The sequence below is a fragment of the Stegodyphus dumicola genome, chromosome 4, assembly GCF_044657685.1.
Source record: "Stegodyphus dumicola isolate Sdum_Otavi_A_Nest chromosome 4, ASM4465768v1".
Lineage (NCBI taxonomy): Eukaryota > Metazoa > Arthropoda > Arachnida > Araneae > Eresidae > Stegodyphus > Stegodyphus dumicola.
Window position 1 is genome coordinate 27,857,199 of NC_140771.1, and position 9,595 is coordinate 27,866,793.

General features: G+C 31.4%; 1 protein-coding gene across 1 annotated transcript in view; it reads left to right on the plus strand.

The window, feature by feature from the left end:
* LOC118183740 (glutamate receptor ionotropic, kainate 2-like) overlaps positions 1-9,595 on the plus strand; it is a 63,933-nt gene extending 54,338 nt beyond the window's left edge. The window contains exon 16 of the mRNA XM_035353338.2: positions 1,271-9,595. The gene's annotated coding sequence lies outside the window, so the exon portion shown is untranslated. The remainder of the gene's footprint in view (positions 1-1,270) is intronic.

Genomic DNA, 9,595 nt, shown 5'->3' on the forward strand with positions numbered 1-9,595 from the left:
GTGTGGAGACCAAGTGAGCCAGTGACCAAGGATAACTCTTAAGTAGCGAGGCTGCTTAGTCCAGGGAATTGCGGTATCATGCATCAGTACACGAAGATTAGCATCGTAGTTTCTTTCTTTGTAAATAGAATTGCATCAGATTTTGATACATTTATCTTAATCTTCCAGGAGCCCAGCCAGGACTCCAGTGCTTCCATGTGGTTTTGTAGTGCCTGTATGACTGATCCATGAGATCCATTTTGTGATAGAATTGCTGTGTCATGCGTACAAAGCTAAGGTGGTGTGTGGTGTATATGGAATGTCATTCTTGCAAATGTTGAATAAAATGATGCCCAAATGGGACCCTTGTGGGACCCCAGACTGTAGAGGCCTGGGAGAAGAGATAATACGGTTGACACGAGTCACAAAGTGTCTATCTGTCAGACAGGCACTATTGATTTTAGTGATGTAACCTGGGAAGCCCAGGGTGATTAATATGTGTATGAGACCCTCCAGCCCTACTCGATCGAAGGCCTTTGAGACGTCCAGAAGATATTCTCCATTACTTGCATTAGTTGTCCGATCCTTCGCGATAAATTCTACGACGCCACGAACAAATTCAACATTTGTTTTGAAGACATCCGAATCTTCAGCAATTTTTCTACCATCAGCTTTCTTAGAAATTTCTCAGCTATTAATTTTAAACAACTTTTTTTGAATTATTTGAGAAATTCATTTTGAAAACAAAACAGAGCTACCATTATCTTGAAAGAAACGTTTTCACAGTATATTATTCTGAAGTTCATCGGCTCTGAGCTCCCAAAGCTTTGGGGGTGAAAACAGAAATCACACCCACTGGTTCCAAGTATTAGGTTTTATTTAATTCAGGTCTGTAGCTGTCCAAGTCTGCTTTCATAAACGTCAATTCATAGACGATAAACTCAAAAATTATTACATCTTTAGAATTCTGTCATGCAATTTTATCTTTTATAGTGTTGCCAAGAAATTTAAGATGAATTTAAATGTACAATTAGTTTTTAATTCCTTTGTGGCTCGATTCTCACACATATATATGTATAATAGTTACATATATATTTAAAAGGGTAAAAATAGTTGAAAAATTTAATTCAAGTAAAAAGAAAGACAGCCGGAAAAGTGTGAGAAACAGTGCCTTATATTTTGTATGAATGAAACGAAAAGTTAAAATGTTTATGACATTTTTGTTTCTTAATACTTAAAAGCAATATTTTATTCTTTAGATTAAATACCTGACATTTTACATCTGTTTCAGGTTAGTTACTATCGCTACGCCCAGTATGACGTCTCGGATATTTAATAGGTCGGCAAAAAGCAGCACAGTTTGCCCACTTTGCACAGAGCACCACAGCCAGTGTTGGGACAGTTATGTAAAGCATTCTTCCATTATTGAAGCATTCTAAGTTATTTTACTTTGAATCAAACTGAATTTTTAACCTTCTTGTGAAGTTCTTACGAACCAAAGAGAAGTTGGTCTCAAATTATGTTCTTGATGAGGTACCTATTCCACATTTGCAGGCTTGTGGTTAAAGTGAAAGTATTAGAAATACTTAAAAACATTATTGCGTCCGAAAATTTTACTCTGTTTCATCCCGAACACCCTCTTGGGATTTCACAGAATATTGTCAGATAAAAGTAATCGTTGTTACGAAGTTGTTTCCTAATGTTCCATCCAGAAGTTTGATAAAGAATGGTTAAAATCATAAAACGTGGGATAGCAACATAGAAATTAATCATATTGTTAAATAATGCTCATACCTTAATAAAGAAAACCGTTTCAATTTTCTATTTCGATTTTTATCTATTATTATTTGAAAGATTTATGATGGCTTTTGGTAAAGCAGATCTCGTGGTTGAAAATTAGATGGTACATTAAAAATTAAATGAAAGAAATATATTTATTAAGAAATTTTTTCACGACCTGTTCTTTATAGATAATTATTGATAATATATAAATTTGTATAAATTGTGCATTCATCAGTTTAGATGGCCTCTTCAGAATAAGACGATTAAAGATTAAAACGTCGAAAACAGCTTAAATAATTAATTCTTCCTCAAAAGTAAGCATTAATTCTAATTTAATTAAATTGCATATTAAATTTCAAGAACTTTTAACCACAGGCCTTTCTTCATGTTAGACATATACTAAATGTCATCGCATGGACTCTAACATCCCCAAATAATACCCAATGTCTGATAAACAGAAATATTTCTATGAAGACTTCATTGAAATATATATTTACCATGCAGAATGTAAAAGATATTTCTGTTCCGGTTAATACATTTACCCATTTACTGATTCCAAGTTGAAGGGTACAATCATAAATTTACTTTCGGGAACAACTTGTATCTCATTCAAAATAATATTTTAGTGGCTTACTGCCTAAATACTCTAAAAGAAATATGATCGGCATTTTCCTTTGAGCCCTTCAACACAGAATACGGTAAATGTAATACTATTTTTGAAATAGACTATTGCATCACGAAACATTCTTGATGTATTCATGGTTGTTGTTTAAGATTTGTTTCATAGAAAGTTGCGTTTGAGATTTTTGTAGCATTAATATTCGCTCATAAATATCTAAGTCTGAATTTGAATTTGTGTTTCCTTTTCGGTTAAAATTAGCTGTTATTGTTGCTCGCTTGATGTACGCTTTTTTGACTTCATGTTGTTTGCTCTGAGATTCAGTGTACAAAAAGATCAAATTCAGATGATAAATGCATGTCAAGAATGATAGTACAAACTTTGCTAAAATTTATTCTTCAGTGTTTTCAAGATATTACGATTTGTTTTGAATATTATTTTTGTAAAATCTTCTGCCATTTTAAACAATCTTGTAGCCTTTTCCTGTATATTCCACGCAGAAACACTATTTATATTTGCTGATTTCTTTTTTTCTTTCTTTCCTTATCTTTCTTTTTTTTTTAAATATTTTTATACGAGGAAATATTTTTCTCCTCGTTATTTTCTTTAATGCATTAAGAAATCATAGGGGTAATCAAAATAAAATTAAAATAACAACCAAAAAATAAAAAGCAGGCAGCTATTTACAGAATTTTGATAAACTTTTAGTCTTTTTCGCATTGAAGAATTCCTTTACGTTTCTCTTCTAAATACCTTTTATTAAAATGTTATTAATATAAAGCTCAAAAGACTAAAATTGCTCATTTTTATCAATACAAACTGCTCAACAAATACCAGATGTAAAATATTAAAATGATTTAAAAATACTACTATGCAAACAATAATATATCAAGTTGAGGATCCGTGTTTTGACTATTCGTTAATGAATAAAAAATATTAATAAATAAATGACTATTTCATTCATATATTCATAAAATGAAATCAGAAAGCGAGTAAAATAAAACTAAAAAACTTCTTTTCGTTTGACTTGTGCGATGGAAACAGAACTTAATAAATAATTAAGTTTTTTTTTTTTTTTTTTTTTTACATATTCAGTAGTAAATTTATACTGTTAAGCTGTTTTTTTAACAAGAAATGAAATATGAGTTAATGCAGAGAAACACGCTAGTTTCTAGTGAAATTTTCAGATTTTAGAATTTGTTTGGAATTTATTTACTACTTTTTTCTACTTTAAAAAACCCATCTCTCATTCCGTAAATCATGAAACTGTCTTTTTATAACTGGATGTCTTTTATGATAAAAAAAGTGCCATGATTTGAAAACTACTTTTAGTTTTATTTCGTCTTCAGAAATGATTAAAATCAAGCACAAGCATAATTTCTGAGCACATGAGACAATAATGTAAAAATAAGAATAAATGTAATATTGCACATGTCTTCAACTGCACAGTTGAAATATGTTCTCAGGGAATCATTATGGTTAGGTCCGAATTTATTTGCAAGTAATTTTTTTTTCTGCTACTTAACACTATTCCCCCCTTTTAATTAATTACACATTTTAATCTTATCTTTAAATCTCGTTTAAAGTAGACCATAGTGTCAGCAAAACTGTCCTTGGTTTAGCCGTTGTTTTCTTTTGTATCCAAACTGGATTCTTTGCCCTCCGGGCAGAAAGAGTTAGCTAGTGCCACAAAAGATGTGTATTTTATCTGTCTCTCGACACTGGAAACCGCTGGTGCGCATCACAGTCTCTCACTGTTAGAGCACAAATGAAGAGACATAATAATATCACTTTCATGTATATCACTAGTCCTCTGAATGTTCCGATCCTAAACACAGTTTAGAGGTGTCAGCAATGCGTCGGTAGTAGTAACCTAAGCGGACCGCGTTAGAAATACGCGTGGGCGTTAACAGCACCGTTGCTTATTAAAGAAATGCCCTGCCTTGTACGTAGTCGTCACGTTATATGCCCATATTTACCTTTTTTACCCTTCCTGAATTTATATGATGTGAATGCTGAGAATTTGGTCGTTATGTTGATCCTGCTTTGAACTTGGTTACGCGTTTTTCTGAGGATGTCAGTCTTCTGATAATTTTGCTACTCTATTTTGCTTTAACCAAATTTTGAAATGGTGTCCAAAAGGAATATGCGAAATGTTAAATAATTTAATATTTGTCTGATATTTTGGGGCTATGCAATTTATGCTTACGATTTGTTTTTTAAAGAGCGATGTCGGTGTGAATTTGTTTCAAATTTTGGATACTACTACTGAAATTGTCTTAATATCGGGTTTTTTTTTCCCTTTTCGATAAGATGTTAGAAATCATATTTGATATTAAAGTAGTATTTTAAGTGATTAATAGTTAATAAACTTCAACATAGGATATTTTTCTGCATTTAAAATAATAATTTATGGTTAGGTAATAAATCAATGAACAGAAATTTAGACTTCGAGATGAATTTTTTTCAAAATTAGGACTTCGCAAAAATTTCGAAACAGGGAAGGTTTGAGATACCGTATTTTACTGAGTTCGAGAACATAAGAAAGATTTATATAGAGAGGCAAATTTTATGAAATTAAATGAAAGAGATATTTTTCCCGTCATCATCGAACAGCTGAAAACATATTTATTAATTATAGAATAACTAGCACTTTTCCGTCACGTACCTACCACGCCTTTTCAAGAAACCACACGCGAAGATCCGATGGGGTAGTGCCATCTTGGCTTATCTTTGTGTGTGTGTATATCTGTATGTGTGTGTGTATCTATAAACTATTCTTTGTACTTTTCTGTTATACGGGCTCCACGAAAAAAAGCATATGGTATTTTTTATTCTAACAGTATTAATAAATTTTAAATACATTATAAATGACAAAGAATTTAATTTTGAACAGAGGCCATAAATTTAGAAATGTTTTGCAACATTTTGGGAAAAAAAAAATCATTTTTTTACGCAGTCGTACCCATATAAACTCTAATGTGTATGATTCAAGATGGTGGCGTGAGGTGCCATGTTCACGTTTAATAAGCCATTTTGCACTGCCACACATTCTTTCAACTGCTTGCGTATGACAGCCAGTGTTTGGGTCTACGAAATCGTATCTATGGTTAACTCTGATATTATCATATTTTGCTTCTTTCAAATCCTCTGTATGCTTTCTAGCAATCAGAAAAAAAAAATTGTACTACCGTCTAAATGTCGCAGACATTTTTAGCTGAGCGATCCGAAGCTACAAGATAACTTCTTTCGGTTACAAAGCTACAAGATAACATTCTTTTGTTTCCCTACATGGGCCTCCAAAAACCCACTGTAGAGGAAGCACACGTCCAACGTTACTTTTTCTTCTCGTAAAAAAGACTTTCGCCAGCTTCAACTATTATGTTATTTCCACCAATTTTAACTTCAGGTCTACATACCAAGGCGTGAGCGCAAACCTCCAGAATATAACCGTTCCAGTCCACGACTGCATCGTGGTTCATTTTTAATTGCATATTACAAAACTCAACTGAGGTCAGGTCATAGCACTGTGATGCTTCTTTGGCGAGAGCAACTCCAATGATGGAACACAGCAATAACTTTTATTTAACACTCAAAAAAATGGCGACATACAAACAAGAAGAGAAAACATATTCTAACATTTAAAAATAAATTACATTCTTCGTGCAAGAGTCGCACGTGGCACTCGAGTCTGGTTTCAAATATTGCCATTCACAAATACCTTAATGTTCATCTATTTAAATTATTTAAACTACAAGATTTTAATATTATTTAAAGCTGTTACAGCACCAACAGTAGATAAATTTTACAGCTGTAAGAAAATTTAGTTGCGATTCTCCAAATCAAGTGCGAGTTCTAGCACAGACTTTTTATCGACAAGATCAAAGATTTCAACGCCATTTTGGTATATCGTAGTTGGTAACACACAACATCATTTTATGATTTTTTTTACAAAATGTTCGCCTATGAGGAAATCCTTTTGACTGCATCCTTCCTACTCATCTATAGGTAAGACCCAGATTGTGAAATTCATTTTCTTTCTTTCTTCCGCCCCCCTATGAAAAGTGCTTTTAGTCAAATAATGTAAACGAAGAAAGTCATCTATCAAATTATGTTTCGTGCAGTTCTAAGAAAAGGTTGCAAATCATAACACGTGCCTCAGTTTCACTCATAAAACTGAGATGACTTAGCTGATTACATTGTTGCATCTTCGGCACGTTAAGAATCGCACATTTTAAGAATGTTTTTTCGTGACGCCTGTTTGACGGAACAGTACCCTATTCTTATAGTTAGAAATTGTTTACATTTAAAATGCGTGGCAAGTGCATAATGGAAAAGTACCGATTAAATTATACAAGAATAATTGAAAGCAGAAACGAATACTTTTTTCCCAAGAAGTAATCTCTTTTTAAATTTTCGAGGTTTTAACATCAAAACGATAATTACTGAACAAAGGAACTGAACACTAGAATTTCAAATGTACGAGAAAAAATTAGCCCAATAATTTTACCTGATACGCGTTACACAGAATTTAAAAATGAGTATGGTGCTATGGGTACAAGACAGTTTCCGCATAAAATCAACAACCTAATAAAGCAACATATTATTACACTGAATAAAATAATACAAATAATAAAAATCCTAATTTTTTAATGGGCTAAGTGAAAATTAATATATATGCGTATAATATAATGGAATGCTTTAAACATACTTTTAACACGAACATGAAAAACCCGTTGAACATAAATTAAAATACAAAACAAAACTTAATTGGAGGCAGTGAAAAAGCAATTTTTACCATTCAAATCTGAGTGTAAGATAGGATATAACAAACAACTGCGTTAAATGGATTAGATTAGCTCATTTTTAAGTACAAATAATATTTTAACTTTTTCCAATAATATTGCTTATAATAAAAAATCTAACACGTAAAGTAATTTTTTATTTAAATAATGTTATTAATGTTAACTTGTGCTTTGAAATATGCTAATCAACTCTGAGTTTTGAGGATTTTTCAAAATAACAAAAAATATATATAACTGAAGATACGTGCTTTATATTTTATCAAATAAACTGTTATTTTAAAATATTTTTATTGGACTGAAATTTAGTAATTGTATTTATACAGAATAAAGTTCTGTGTAACATAGATATATCGTTTGTATTAGAATTCATTTATAGTTTTCTGAAAATGCTGTTAGTATGGAATGAACCATTTCGTCAATTTAGAAATTAGAAATGAGATTTTCGATAGACTGACGACAACTGAACAATTGGATAAACATCGTACTATTGCACCCGAAAGCAATACCCATCTGTGAGGTTGCGTGCGGCATATGGAAGATCTTTTCAGTATACCACGAGTAATGCTCATATTATTTTATTTAGCCCACAACACGGATACCGGCATAAGATAGTCATCACGCAAGATCAAATATATATATATACACACTCACAAACACATCCCTACAGAAATCGCGAAATCTGCTCTCTTCTCTGTTTTTTGTGATTTGGAACATTAGTCAGACAAGCCAGGGCCTTTAAAATTGTAGTTAATTAACACACCAATACATATCTGCACTAAAAAAACAACTGTCACTAGCTAAATACTACAGATATGGCTAAATAAACGCTTTCATTAAAGCACAAATATCAAATGCGGAAAATCGTTAGGTTATTTATTAGGACTAAGTTGCACTTCGAGCACATTTTCTTCGATATCATTTAATATATGCGTTGTTAAACGTTATATTTGAATTAAATAAAAAATACTGACACTTCAACAGGATGTGTCATAAATTTAGCATCATACAATATTTCATAGAATTTTTCCTGTTATGAGGTAGACCAGTTATCTTATGGGAGTAAACCTAGACCAATGGTACAGATTTTGTTTTTAATTGAAACCCTTCGTCATTATTAAAAATCTAACATATCCCCAAAATGACATTTTTAAGTTTTGAAAAAAATTGTACGACGATCTGATTAATTGCTGAAGCAGTTTGTAACCTATTATAATAATCAGTGATTTGAGAAAGACCGTTTCAGTTTCTGGAAACAAAAGTCTAATAAAGATGTTTTCTTGAAATTTGGTTTAAAAGGTTTCATCTCAAGATAATTAAATATTTTTCCAGATCTTATAATAATTAGCCACTTATCTACCTTAGCTAATCCGAACAAAATTCTTTTTAAGAACAGAAGTTTCGATCTCCACCATTTATGATGGATGAAAAAACATTATTCTTACAGAGTTCTAGAAGAAAGCATTGGAAAGACATAAACGGTATTCATGTATTCAACACATAAGAGAATTTAAGGGTCTTTCTTTACTGAAATCTTTTTGCTCTATACTTGATTGCTTTTTCTGCCTCTCTGGGATGAAATGCGCCGTTCCTGTCTAGGATTTCCTAGGAATTAACACAATCCATCTACGTACACTGAGGTTTTGAACCTTGTAACAAATCTGTATGATACTGAACTTGCGGGACATCCTATGTCTTAAATTTCACTCTTCACTTCTCTTATGAAATTTATTATTACGAAGAAAAACTCTTCACAACATTTTATAAAAACAAAAAAATACAAATTATGAAAAAAATACTTAAACACTGCAAGAATAAGTATATTCTTTCAAAGTCACTCCATCAAAATCGTAAAACTGATAATTGATGTAAAACGGAGACGAGTTTAAATTTCGTTTTGTGTTTTCTATCCAGCAATATCTATTCTTTTTCAGCTTTTATTACAATATCATTTACTTCTGGAACATGACCTTCATAAAAATGATGTCAGATTAATTTTCCGTGTTCGTCTAAATTAAAGAAATTACAAATACAGAAATGCACTCCTTTTTTTTCATGATCTATAGCCATAAATTTTCATATAAATTACTGTCATCCTATTTGGGAGGGACCAGAATTCAGCCTAATCTTATTCTTACCAAAATATGTCCATACGTTTCAGTTATTTTGTTTTCATCTAAATATTTCTTTCGTGAAAAGTTATCATTTCGCAAATTTATGTGTCTTGTTTTATTATCATTGACTAATAATTTTACTGTGTAAAAATTGGATGTTTTTCTCTTTAAAAATTAGATAATAATAATACATTATTCGCATTGTTATTCTTTGTATTGATAACGTATTTTCATTCAATATTTTGTGTAAAACTCATTCTAATTACAATAAAATGTGCCAAAGCAATGATGGAACTGTC